Below are 13,321 nucleotides of genomic sequence, written 5' to 3' on the forward strand. Positions count from 1 at the left end.
GACATCACATTTTATATGAAAGATTTACTGGACAAAATACCATTTAGTTCAACACGGAAACAGTATATTTCTTAGTTGCTGGTTTCTGACCACCTATTTCAAACGGGTTATGTTTCCTCTAAGGCAACTGGTGGAAAGAGACCAAACTGCAAATTATCTCCAAACTAATAAGGTCTTGAAGCCCTTCAGTAGGATACCTGACTGCCTATGCAGGGCAACAATGCTTCCCAAACAATAACCTGGTAGAACTTAAAATGCTAAAACAGGAACCTTTATTAAATCATCTCTGAAAATCAGAAGTGTACATGTGTGAAGGGGGGAGTAATTAGTATATAACCTACTACCCCAAGTTTCAGAGTAACAGCCGTGTTAGTCTGTATTCGCAAAAAGAAAAGGAGTACTTGTGGCACCTTAGAGACTAACCAATTTATTTGAGCATAAGCTTTCGATGAAGTGAGCTGTAGCTCACGAAAGCTTATGCTCAAATAAATTGGTTAGTACCCCAAGTACTCCAAACTGCTGCTACAGCAAGCCTGTCCCACCTGAAACAGTGTGCAACAAATCTCCTACGTCTCCACTGATTCCTTAAGAGCCAGAATCTACCACCCTTACTCCCACTGATTAATCTGCACAAATTCGCATTGACTGATTTATCCTAGTGAAAAAAATACAGCAAATACTGTAATAACTACAAGAGGAAAAACGATGCCTGAATATCACCAGTTCCCCCCGCTCCCGCAATAGAACCATAGTGTTAAGAAACACACCACTACCCTCCTGGGGTTCTTTAAACAATGGCCACAATGTTTGAAAGCCACATCTTTTCAGACAGCTACCCTGATGTTCCTGACCCATGGGAAAAATCTCAGAATGCTCCAGCTCAGTAGGCCTCCAGCAGGAGGAAGCATCTTTATAGCGTGAGTGTTTTAGGGGTTGGTTGATTTGGTAGGTTTGTGTTGTTTTCCCCAATAAAATAAGGGTTCTTCCCTTATGACTAGCTTGCCTTACAGCCAAATCCGTGAAAGGAAGGGAGTGGGGTTTGAAGTTTCTGAAGATGGACATGCCTCCAGGCTAATGAGTTTTGTATTTCAAGAGATTCATTTTCCCCAACTACAAGAGGCCTCATGTAAAACCAATCCTTCACAACAGCATCATGGCAGGGAGCTAGCAGTAGAATCAAACACAGGGCACCCATTGTGCTTTCCTAAAAATGACTAAAGTTTCTGATCAATGAAAATCTATTTTCTGCAAAATGAAAAATGTCTAGGATGATTTTGACAGTGGTTTCAACAACACGCGCGATAAGATTTTCAGTTAAAAATGTCACCAAGTGACAAATAGGTGGAATCTTACACAATGGAAAAAGCTTCAGAACTCTGATAATTTCTTGATTTTTTTTTAAATTCTACCAGCTTTACAAAAATAAAGAACACCTAGAGTACCCACACTGAAAATGCTGTAGTATTAGGAGACAAGAGGAGGACTATTGAGACACTAGGTAACTTAGCACAAATAGGAATTTATTTCTCATACTAGATTAGTCTCAAATAGTCTGTATGTGAAACCAGATGTAATCTGCAGAGCCCACTGTCCTGCCTCTGGAATACATAAGGAGTTTCACCAGGTTCAATAAGATCCTCGTATGTAGGGAATAACACCACAATAAGTTTCAGAGGAACAGCCGTGTTAGTCTGTATTCGCAAAAAGAAAAGGAGTACTTGTGGCACCTTAGAGACTAACCAATTCAGCAGGAGAGTGAGTTTGTGTGTGTATGGAGGTGGGGGGGGATGTGAGAAAACCTGGATCTATGCAGGAAATAGCCCGACTTGATTATGTAAAGAGTTGTCACTTTGGATGGGCTAGCACCAGCAGGAGAGTGAATTTGTGTGGGGGGGTGGAGGGTGAGAAAACCTGGATTTGTGCTGGAAATGGCCCACCTGTTGATCACTTTAGATAAGCTATTACCAGCAGGACAGTGGGGTGGGAGGAGGTATTGTTTCATATTCTCTGTGTGTATATAAAGTCTGCTGCAGTTTCCACGGTATACATCTGATGAAGTGAGCTGTAGCTCACGAAAGCTCATGCTCAAATAAATTGGTTAGTCTCTAAGGTGCCACAAGTACTCCTTTTCTTTTTACCACAATAAGTGTTAAGTGTTTTCAGCCATCACCTACAGACTGAAAGTACAGTGCTGGGCTCAGCTTTGAGGGAGAGGCCCTGGGAGCCCTAGGGAGAAAAGCAGCAGAACCAGCAGGGAGGTGTTAGTGCTGCTGGATACACAGATAAAGCCAAAACAGAGCATAGGAAAAGTCTTGAGACTTGAGTGCTGGGAGCAAAGCCTCTCAGTCAGCCTGCCACACCTGGTAAACAATGGTGGAAATAAAACAGGAGGGTGAGGAAGGAAAGGAGAAGGGTTTGTGTGTAAAATAAGTCCAGAGTCCAGGTGAATGGGGGAGCCTTGCAGGAGGAAGAGTGCAAAGCTTTGGCTTCTGCAGGGACTCGCTCCTGCATGTTGTCCCAGGCAGGAAGCACAACACAAGAATGTGAACTGGGAGAATCGAAGGGAATATTTTCTAGCATGCTTATTATAACAAACTTTCAGTAAAGCATTTAAGACAGGCTCCTTGTAGACTAGAATAGCCATTCTTGTTTATATGGTTTCAAACACTGAGAATTAGCCTGCTGGTATCTCTCCTCTGGAAGGGATACATCTGTGTAGTAGATTTAGTGTAGTGCTTCATACTAAACATTTCACAGAGAAAACACTACAGAGCTGAAATGGATTCAGCACGAAACATGAACTGCCCTTAATTAGAGCAGGAGATGTGCAAGCGCTGAGGGTCATTTGTCAGATAAAATGAATCCGTTTACTCATACTCCACTCCTATCGAATGATTTACTTTTCATTTTAAAATCCCACCACTATTTAGTCAGTAAATATTCACCTACCTTGAAGCTAGTTAGATTTTCTCTTACAATGCAAATATTTACAACAGGCTTCAGGACACCTTAAGCAGCCTTAAGAAACTGCTTAGATATAAAGAAGTTTTTAGACTCATTTCTTTCTTCTTTCCAGAGAAGAAATAAGACATTTGCAGAGAGGGATATAGCTTATCATGTCCACTGCACACCTGCTTCCACTTACCCATTTTGGGGCTTTCTGCTTCAGCTAGTCCTTTCAATATGGTTAGTAGATCAACAAGGGCTCTAAATTCATCAAAACCCGTGCTCTCTCCCCCCACCTCAAAAATATTGCACCCAACAGTCTTTCAACACAGGATCTCCATTCTTATGATTTCCAAAAAGACTCCAACTGAGGGATCACAGAAAGTCAGGACAAGGCAGTTTTGTTTCTGCCAACTATTTGAGCTCAGGGTATACCCCCTATTCATTATGTCAATCAGTTGTCTGTGTCAAGAGTTATTCATATGATCCAAATGCAACATACCTTTGATGATGTGGCTCACTTTTAGCAGTCCTCCGCATGCATTCAGAAAATACTTGAACTTTGATGGTCTAGACAACATTACACACGCAAACAGAGTTCACAGAATATACAAGATTTTTTTATAGCTCAAACGTGTGACCTATATGTTTAGTGATTCACCTGAAGAGTATTTACGCTATTTCTACTACTGAAACAAAATTATCCATATACCTGTCTATACATTTTCTTTGGGTACCTTAAACTAACGTTTAATTCACATACAATTGCAAGAGAAAACATTGTGAGTCTGTGATGTAACAAAGTTCAGGAAAAACAGAATAGTTTGGGCACCATAAATTAAGAGTGACATTTTGTTCTTAGTTACAGTGATGTAAATCTAGAGTACTTCCAACTGAAGTCAATGGAGCTATGTTAGGTTTAAACTGGGGTAGCTGACAGCAGAATTTGGCCCTTTTTCTTTGTTATTTATTCAGTATAAGTAGTATGATAGGCACTTAAGAGACAAATAAAAATGACATTCATCCTATATCAAAAAGTTTTACATTTTAAAACATTAGTCAAGATTCTTTTGATGCACTATTAAATCCAGCCTAAGTAAAATCACTAAACACAAATGTTTACATGCTTTCTTTGTACATACACTGAAAATGTATGATATATATTTACTAATGCCTTATAAAACCAATTTTCCTAAACAAAGATAGTCCTTTGAAGCAAGATAAATATTGGTACAATTTTTAGAACTAACATTACAGTTCCATATACAGTTGCAATTATTTGTCTTCCAGCTCCTAATGCTACAGAAAGCTGGAATTAAAAAGCACAACAGAAAACAGAGTTTGGTGGGAAGTTAAGATGCTTGACTACCCTGCTTTGAATAGAGCAGAAAAGTTCTATTAGTTTCCTGCTGTTCCAGCCAGGGTAGGTCGATTCCCATTGCCACGGAGACTTTTCCAGTGTTATCAGCATTAACCCTCTTCATGCTGTGCAACAGAACTGGCTCACTGACACCACACACTCTTCATAGCAAGCTGCCATACCTGGCTGTATGTACAGTAATACCATCCAGTACTACTACCTTCCTGAAAGCACTAAGTTTCCAAAACAACAATTTGGGAAAGCCAATTACTTAAAGAACTATTCTAAATCAGGGGTAGGCAACCTATGGCCCGCATGCCAAAGGCGGCACGCGAGCTGATTTTCAGTGGCACTCACACGGCCCGGGTCCTGGCCACTGGTCCGGGGGGGCTCTGCATTTTAATTTAATTTTAAATGAAGCTTCTTAAACATTTTAAAAACCTTATTTACTTTACATACAACAATAGTTTAGTTATATATTATAGAATTCTAGAAAGAGACCTTCTAAAAACATTAAAATATATCACTGGCACACGAAACCTTACATTAGAGTGAATAAATGAAGACTCGGCACACCACTTCTGAAAGGTTTCAGAGGAACAGCCGTGTTAGTCTGTATTCGCAAAAAGAAAAGGAGTACTTGTGGCACCTTAGAGACTAACCAATTTATCTGAGCATGAGCTTTCGTGAGCTACAGCTCACTTCATCAGATGATGAAGTGAGCTGTAGCTCACGAAAGCTCATGCTCAAATAAATTGGTTAGTCTCTAAGGTGCCACAAGTACTCCTTTTCTTTTCACTTCTGAAAGGTTGCCAACCCCTGTTCTAAATCATCAGTTCAATTGCATAGACTGAGATCTTGTACAGGAAAACTGATCATAAGCCACGTTTGCAATGTGCCATACATCTCTAAGTAAACAATTTGTGTTATACTCATACAGTATGAAGACCTGTATTCCTGTGCTGTATTCCTGTGCTGACAGAGTAATAGCTTGTACTTATACTGCATTAATTTAGTGCTGTAATTGTATTGTTTGCAGATTACACAGTACTAAAGCTCACCTACACTATGAAAACAACAGAGAGTCTGATGGCACCTTAAAGACTAACAGATTTATTTGGGCATAAGCTTTCATGGGTAAAAAAACCACTTCTTCAGATGGGTTTTTTACCCATGAAAGCTTATGCCCAAATAAATCTGTTAGTCTTTAAGGTGCCACCGGACTCCCTGTGGTTTTTGTGGACACAGATTAACACGGCTATCCCCGGATACTATACACTATGATATTATTTTAATAAAATAAGATCTTAGAGCTGCACAGGTAAGTTACAGAATACTTGAAATATTAGTGGTTTGCTCTATCTGTCTATAAAATTGCTTTTGCATGCTACCTACAGACAAAGGAATTGGGTATCTGCACTTTATCTTGTACATTGTGTAACTGCTTTAAGAAAAAGCACATTATTAAAATCCACAGCAGTTGCCAGACTCAAAGCACTTCGCAAATATTAGCTCTCTGAAAATTCCCTTGTCAATACTCATTCTTTAACTTTAGAGATCTTTGGTGGGACAAATCTGGAACCTGCCTTAACTACCTGCAAATCTGCAGTCCCAGGTGTGAAAGAGCAATCTTTTGGGGGAATGAATGAATGAATCAATGGTTTTAAAAGGGGTTTCTTGGGTTTTATTAAACTAACCAACCAACCTCCCCACATTGCAAAATTTGCAGTTCTGAATTAATTAGTATCTCTCTACCCAGCTATACTGTGACTATGGTACATATAATCTGGCATCTAAATGCCAAATAATTAAAATTAGCAATGCACTAGAGTTAGTCAGAAAACAGATTCTGGCATGCCACCCCCCAGTAGAAAATCTCAAATTTTGGCAAATTTCAAATTTTAATTAAAAAATTTCCAGTCAAAACTCCAAGTTTCCAACTGAAAGCAGACACTTTTCATGAAAAATTCTGTACAGCCCAAAACTCCACTTTTCCACTGAAAAACAGTTTAGACTGAAAATGTTCTACCAGCCCAACAGTCACACCCAAGATGGGACGAAGTAGAGCTCTTTGCATTGCAAGCCTGTAAGAGAGGGCACCAGAAGGAGGAGATAGCATTGCCTGGGAAGCACAGGGGCCATCCCATAATCTGTTTTCTTCCTCCCTCTCATGCTGTACTCATGTGTCATCCCCCCACCCCCACCTTTGCACACCTACCACTTTCTACAGCTGCCAAAGGCCGCCCATCTCCTGTTCTGTTGCCAGCTTCCACAGCCAAAGAAACCATCACCAAGGCAATAGCCTCAGCTCAGCCCCTCTTAGGATGGAAAGGAAAAAGAACTCCACAGAAGGTAGAAGAATAGGGAAGAGGGGGAAAGGGAACACACCAAAGGCAGCATAGGGAAAGGAGAAAGTGTGGGGGACACTATAGGAAAAAATTGACAAGGAGAAAGCTCAGGGGAACAGAGGAAGGAAGGAGCAATACCATACACCTTAGAAAGATGCTAGAATACAGAGCAGGCCTGTTCACCCCCAAATATCACTCCAAAATGGGTGGGGTAACAAGCCATTCGGCTTCCTTCGGGAAGATGACATCAGACTGGTGTAACCAGGGGCTGGATGGGTTAGAGGTGACTGTGTGAGGAAGAGTCATGAGGCCCCATAAATTGCACCCCATAAATTGCACCCCATGCACCCCATAAATTGGACTGAGGGGAGGATGCCTAATCCCGCTCTGAATCTTTGGTCTTCACCCCTCACTGCACTTTGGTTACAAAGGCAGAGTTTGCCTACTCTGAAATGTTTTTGCAACGAATCACCACACATCAGTGCCGGTGCAAAATACAAAGTTGATGATGGAGGATCTAGCAGGTTTGGGAGCTTGTAAAAGAGCAGGCTGAAAGCTGTCTCACAATTTTGAGGCCACCCAAATAAAGCTAAAACTCACCAAGATGTACGCTGCCCTTTGGCTCCCAGACACCAGGTTTACTTGGGAAACTGTCCCTGGACACAAATTTTCAAATATTAGCAACTGTTACTAGCACCCTACTTTCTCACAGTATGTTGTGCCAATCTGCCCCTCCAGTGTTACCATCCCCTTCCAATTCTGAACTTGTGCCTTCTCCCGCACAAGAAAGACAGGAAGGGTTGTCCAGTGGATAGGGTGCTAGCCTGGCCAATGAGAGACTGGGGTTCAAGTCCCTCCTTTTTGCATGACTCTGGACAAGTCACTTAGCCGCTGTACTATGGGGATAATAGCATTTCCCTACCTTACCCGGGTGCTGTGAGGATAAGTGGAATCATAAAATCATAGACTTTAAGGTCAGAAAGGACCATTGTGATCGTCTAGTCTGACCTCCTGCACAATGCACTAAATATTGTGAGGTGCTCAGATATTACAGTGTTGGAGGCCATGTAAGTGCCAAAGATAAAGGAAAGAGAAATGTGACTCAGTCAACAACAATATTAAAGATAATGGTTAATTAATAATTCTCTTTCCTACTTTAGCTGACAGCAAATGACTCTCCCCAGGCTGCAGAATTCTCCCTGTAACAATATGATACTGCCTCACTGTGCTACCACTCCTAACAGTCGTTGGTCTTCCTAACTCCGACCCTGGTAAAATTTTTGCATCTGATTCCAACAATTCAGAGGCCTTCTGTAGAATTACTGCTGCCCCCAGGCTAGCCTCTTGAGTGCCAATGCATCAGATGCAATCAGCAGCGGTGAGGAAGTGAAGTGTACAGGAGTTTGCAAAGGTTTAAATGGCGTGTGGGGATTTGCGCTCTGAGGAGAGAGTCCAAAATGGTGGCCACAGATCTGAGCTGTGGACTTCATGGATCACACAAGATAGGATGGATGGATTTAGGTTGTCTGCACTTCTTTAAGTAGCAGTGGATGCTGTGAGCACCCCATGAAATGGCTGCAGCAACAGAAGTCTCTCACCCATGCCACAGAACTAAGCACTGAACTGTCACAGAGATCCCAGAACCCTGAGCACAACTAATAAACCACCAAAAACCTCTTGCTTTTTCCCCCCCAAAAAAATCCTTCTACAAATAAAGATTAGGATTTGTAGATGTGAGCGAGTTTCCTAGAAGGACAAAAAATTGCATTAAAGCCAAAAGCTTAATAAGTTTCAGCATAATGCAGTTTGAAATTGGAAAGTTATAAAAACCTAAAAAGCAGACTATGCCCATAGGCTAAACTGTAGCCAGGCTGCCACGTGCCAGTATGCTAAGATTACCTATCTATAATGAAGTTGCTCCATTGTTTCAGCAGCTGATTGTTGAGACAGCTTAACTACTGAAGCCAAAGGCCTCCTCTGTTTTTCCTTATTGTCCATTAATGTACATCCAAGAAGAGCCCTTCACCACGTTATTTTTTCAGTTGACTACATATGGTGGGGAAATGAGAGAAGAAACACACAATATGTGACAGCCCTTTCCCATATATAAAGATAGCACTGTCACCTCCATACAAGATTTCTGATATACAGTAAATGTGTGCATGATAGCCTGGAATTTAATAATTAAAAATTTCCATACATTTTGGGGTAACAAAAATAAAGATTTAGAGAGTACCTTGCTCCGATCTAAATTTGCCATGAATTATTTTTCTACAATTTTTTTGAAAGGAGAAAAAGCCCCCAGCTAATTGCATTCATATTACACATTATCAACCAAAACTATTTTTTAGGTTTCTTCCAAGACCACCAAGGCTCAAGTTACAAGGAATGTACATTAAATGTGTTTTTTTCTTTTAAGCAAAAATAAAATTATTGTAACTTTAAAGTCAATAGAACAGATATAGCTAAAAAAAAAAGTTTGAGAATCTGGCGGGTGGGGGGGAAAAGAGCTCAGAAAAAAGAAGAATGGGCTGAGGAGATATATTTTACTCTCATTCCAATAAAAGAAACTTTAAAAGCAAAATGACAGGTTTCAGAGTAACAGCCGTGTTAGTCTGTATTCGCAAAAAGAAAAGGAGTACTTGTGGCACCTTAGAGACTAACCAATTTATTTGAGCATGAGCTTTCGTGAGCTACAGCTCACTTCATCGGATGCATCCGATGAAGTGAGCTGTAGCTCACGAAAGCTCATGCTCAAATAAATTGGTTAGTCTCTAAGGTGCCACAAGTACTCCTTTTCTTTTTAAAAGCAAAGAGTTTATTGGCCAGCAGTCTGAGTTAATGAAAAAAACACTGACAAGTTTGTTTCCATGGCTTTTCTGTTTCACTAGAATTCTATGCACAATTCACCAAGAAACATGAAACCTGGCATTTAACACAGTCTGAATCACAGAAACAGAAGACACACCTTATGTCCTTTAGGTCCTGATCCAAAGTCCACCATGATCAGCAGAGACTCTCATCGACTTCTCTGGAAGTTGGATCAGCCTATTTGTTCAGACCTCTGCCAAAGAAGGCCTGCTCCCAGCAATATGGTTTCCAACAGTTTGGTCCAATCCAGTTTAAACATCTCAAGCAATGTGGCTTCCATGACTTACTTTGAAAAACTGTTCACAGTTCAACAGATATCATTGTTAGGAAACTGCTCCTGAAATTTAGCCTAAGTTTCCATTTGCTTTATTTTCTTCCCATCACTTCGACTTATACCTCACTGCATCACCCCACCCTTCTCCCTGTTAACACCCACCAGATACTTCCATTCCATACATAGTTATATCGTCTCTCTTGTTGTTGTTTGACCAGGTTCTATATAATTATTTTTCCTTGAAACACAATCCCTCGGTCATTTTGATTGCTCTTCTGAGTCCCCACCCCAAAACATGTGTAGTACAGAATTGAATTTCCCAGAACTGAATACAATATTTTAAGTGCATCCCACAAAAGCCATAAAGGAGGAGGAATCACCTTGATAGTCTATAACTTAATGCATCTGTTTTCAGTTCCTCTTCAGCCCCAACAATGAAATCACACAGGCTTTTCTGCCACTGTAGGGTGTTGCAAATCAATATTAACAGTTCACTATCATCCATTAGCTCCTCTTTTGGTATTACACCATGCCACGTACATCACTCCCAGTGACTATCTGGGTTCATGTTATTTTAATGGAGCTTAGATGCAGAAATCACATGTGGCCAGGAGGCAACACTCCTCTGTATCACTCTGAAGGTTTATTCACTATCCTCACTATCATCAGTTTAACGAGATGCACGGTGTAAGAATACAATATGCCCAAATGAACTGAATTCTACCAGCACATAATAATTAAACATGTTTTTATAAACCAACAAAAAATGGTAAGGGAAAGCTAGCCTTTCCACTGCCTCTTTTTATCAGAGGTCCCCTGGGATGAGTTTACATTATAGATGATCTGGCCTCCCTGCACCATGCAGAGGAGAGGGAAGAGGACTCAAAATGGGAAAGACAAATGTTGGGAAATAAACAGTGGAATACCACGACCAAAACAAATACCTATCAAATGTTTACCTGTAAAGGAGATCAACAGTGTTTTTGAATGAGGCATGTGCAATTTCTTTGTTAATGGGCCCTACATGTGTTAACAGACAGTGCAATCTAGGGATCATGGTACTGACTGGGGAAGCAGCAACTGTGGGTTCTATTTGTGGCCACTGGCCGGCACTTTGAGCTTGGGCAAGTTCCTTCACCTTTCTGTGGCTGTTTTCTCTCCCACTCTTTGCCTATCTTTTTTATTTAGGCTGTTAGCTCACCAGGGCATTAAACAGCCTGTTAAAATGTGTTTACATCATACCTTGTACAGTGGGGCCTCCAGGAGCCACTAGAAGGAAGATAGATAAAATAGATTAGATAATACCTGAAGCCTGACAGGAAGAAGAGAATTAGAATGAACAGATGGTGTATAAAGTTACTGCATGCAAAACATGGATATTTTACATTGTAGAAAAGAGCATGTGTCAAGCCCATGGACTTGTACCATAAGGTATGACACAGAATCCTTAAAGTCTGATGAATCTGTATTAAAAGGCTAAATAAGAATCTGCTCTTTGTAGAATGATAAAAACCACTGCACTTCTGAAAGCATGTGTCATTTTACTTGGGAGTCACTCTAGCAAAACCATTTTTGGATTGGCAATGGAAGGAATAAAGGTTAAACAGTACAGCATTAGAACAGGTGCCCTTGGGGAAATTGCTCATTTGAATGAAGAAAAGAGAGTTGATGATTGTTCTTGTATACTCCAGTTATTTGAGCAGGGCATGTATTTCTTTCTTGGCCACCTTGGCCTCCTCTTTTCAGCAGACAAATCCCTTAGAGGCTAAACTTTGAGTTAGACATGTGTACATGGAGAAACTGGCCTCTGTTTTCTACATAACTGCAGATTTTGCTTATTTTTCAGCATCGGAAACCCCTCATGGCTGGTATTTAACTTATACGAGAACTAGTCCCTGCTGAGCTCACCCTCCTGATGGCTCACACTGGTTTTAAAAGACAAGTTTTTTTCCATTTGGACCAGACTCAATGATATATTACCTCAAAACAATAGTCAACTCAAGTAGATACAGTCTTGGGGGGCAGGCTGATTAAGTTTCTTGGCAGACTTGAACCACTCAGGAAGTGAGAAGTGCATGGAAGTCCATTACACAGATAAATAAAAAACAGTAAAAATTCTGATGTTTCACATTTTCACAATGTTTCAAGTTTTGGTTCTTAAGTGACTTATGTGATTACTGAAGTAGACAATACTTGTCATCTCCTTGGACAGAACTAACAATGTATTTTGTAATGAAGAGAGACTTAACTGGCTTTTAAAGAACCACCATGGGTGAATATTAGAACATCAGTCAAAAAAACCAACAGTAAAAATCTGGTGTGCATGAGCTCAGACATCGAACCCACACATATGCAAATACTTGAATACCCTCATGAGTAAGGACTGCTTATGTGAATAAGGGTTTCAGGGTCATACCTTACAATCTATGTCTGAGTAATGTACGTAGGCTGTGGACCTGAGCCTGGAGCTACCCAAAGGCAAATACCCATATATTTATATGGAACACAGATAGACCCCACGTGAAAAATAATTTAGGTATTATTCCAACATGAGTGCTCTACTCTGCAGGATCCTGTATCGATTGTAAATACCTTAGGGAAGAGACTGGGTCTTCCCTCTTTGCTTTGTACAATGCTGTGCACTGAATACTTTTGAAAATCCAAACCTCCAGTTTTAAATGGAGGGTAGTATATTTGTACTATAACTGTTCTATGGATACAAGTTTATTTTATTTACACATTATAATTGTCATATATGAAGAAATATATATAGTTTTCAAAAAGCACACAAGGCTTTTTCTCTTAGATTTGGAATTTGATTTTTTTTCTTCTTCTTGCAGACAAGAAGATCACAGACTATACGAAGGTTGAAATACTTTACAAAATTAAGTTAGGCCTGACCCCAACAGAACTTAAGCATTCAGGCACTAATCCAAATTGATTATACCTCTTGGTTATGCAAAAAAAGGCTAAAATTGATACAAAAATAAATTTTCCCAGCTTCACAGGAAAACCCGTGTCTAGAAGTAAAGACATAGTTCAAGTTGTTGACTAGGCAGATATACACTGAGTAGTTCTTACACAGCACCTTATTCTTTACATTGAGCACTAGGAAACAAAGCCAGCTACGCCCTACGGATAGTATGACAAGGCCCTCTATTTTTTTTAGCAGTAAATGAGAGTTTATATGTGAGATGTCATTATTTCCTCCCAACCCCCTCCCCCAGCCTTGGTCAAACAGGCCTAATTAGTTAAGTGCTCAAACATGGATTTATGGACGCAGTGTTGTTTCAGCCGCGTTGGTCCTAGGATATGAGAGAGACAAGGTGGGTGAGGTAATATCTTTTATTGGACCAACTTTTGTTGGTAAAAGATACACGCTTTTGAGCTTACACAGAGCTCTCCTTTAGGTCTAGGAAAAATGTTTCTCTGAGTATATTTCCCAGACCCGAAGAAGAACTCTGTGTAAGTGTGAAAGCTTCTCTCTCTCACCAACAGAAGTTGGTTAAATTTGGATTTAGT

General features: G+C 40.3%; 1 protein-coding gene across 2 annotated transcripts in view; it reads right to left on the reverse strand.

Annotated features, from left to right (window-relative positions):
- Positions 1 to 13,321, reverse strand: part of ROR1 (receptor tyrosine kinase like orphan receptor 1) — a 250,000-nt gene that overhangs the window by 209,448 nt on the left and 27,231 nt on the right. Inside the window, exon 1 of one of the 2 annotated variants that reach the window (XM_075131783.1) lies at positions 9,623 to 9,719. The exons of the other annotated variant lie outside the window; for it this stretch is intronic. The gene's annotated coding sequence lies outside the window, so the exon portion shown is untranslated. Of the gene's footprint in view, positions 1 to 9,622; positions 9,720 to 13,321 lie in introns of those variants that run through there. 2 annotated transcript variants of the gene reach the window in all.

This window comes from Caretta caretta, chromosome 8 (assembly GCF_965140235.1).
Source record: "Caretta caretta isolate rCarCar2 chromosome 8, rCarCar1.hap1, whole genome shotgun sequence".
Taxonomy (NCBI): domain Eukaryota; kingdom Metazoa; phylum Chordata; order Testudines; family Cheloniidae; genus Caretta; species Caretta caretta.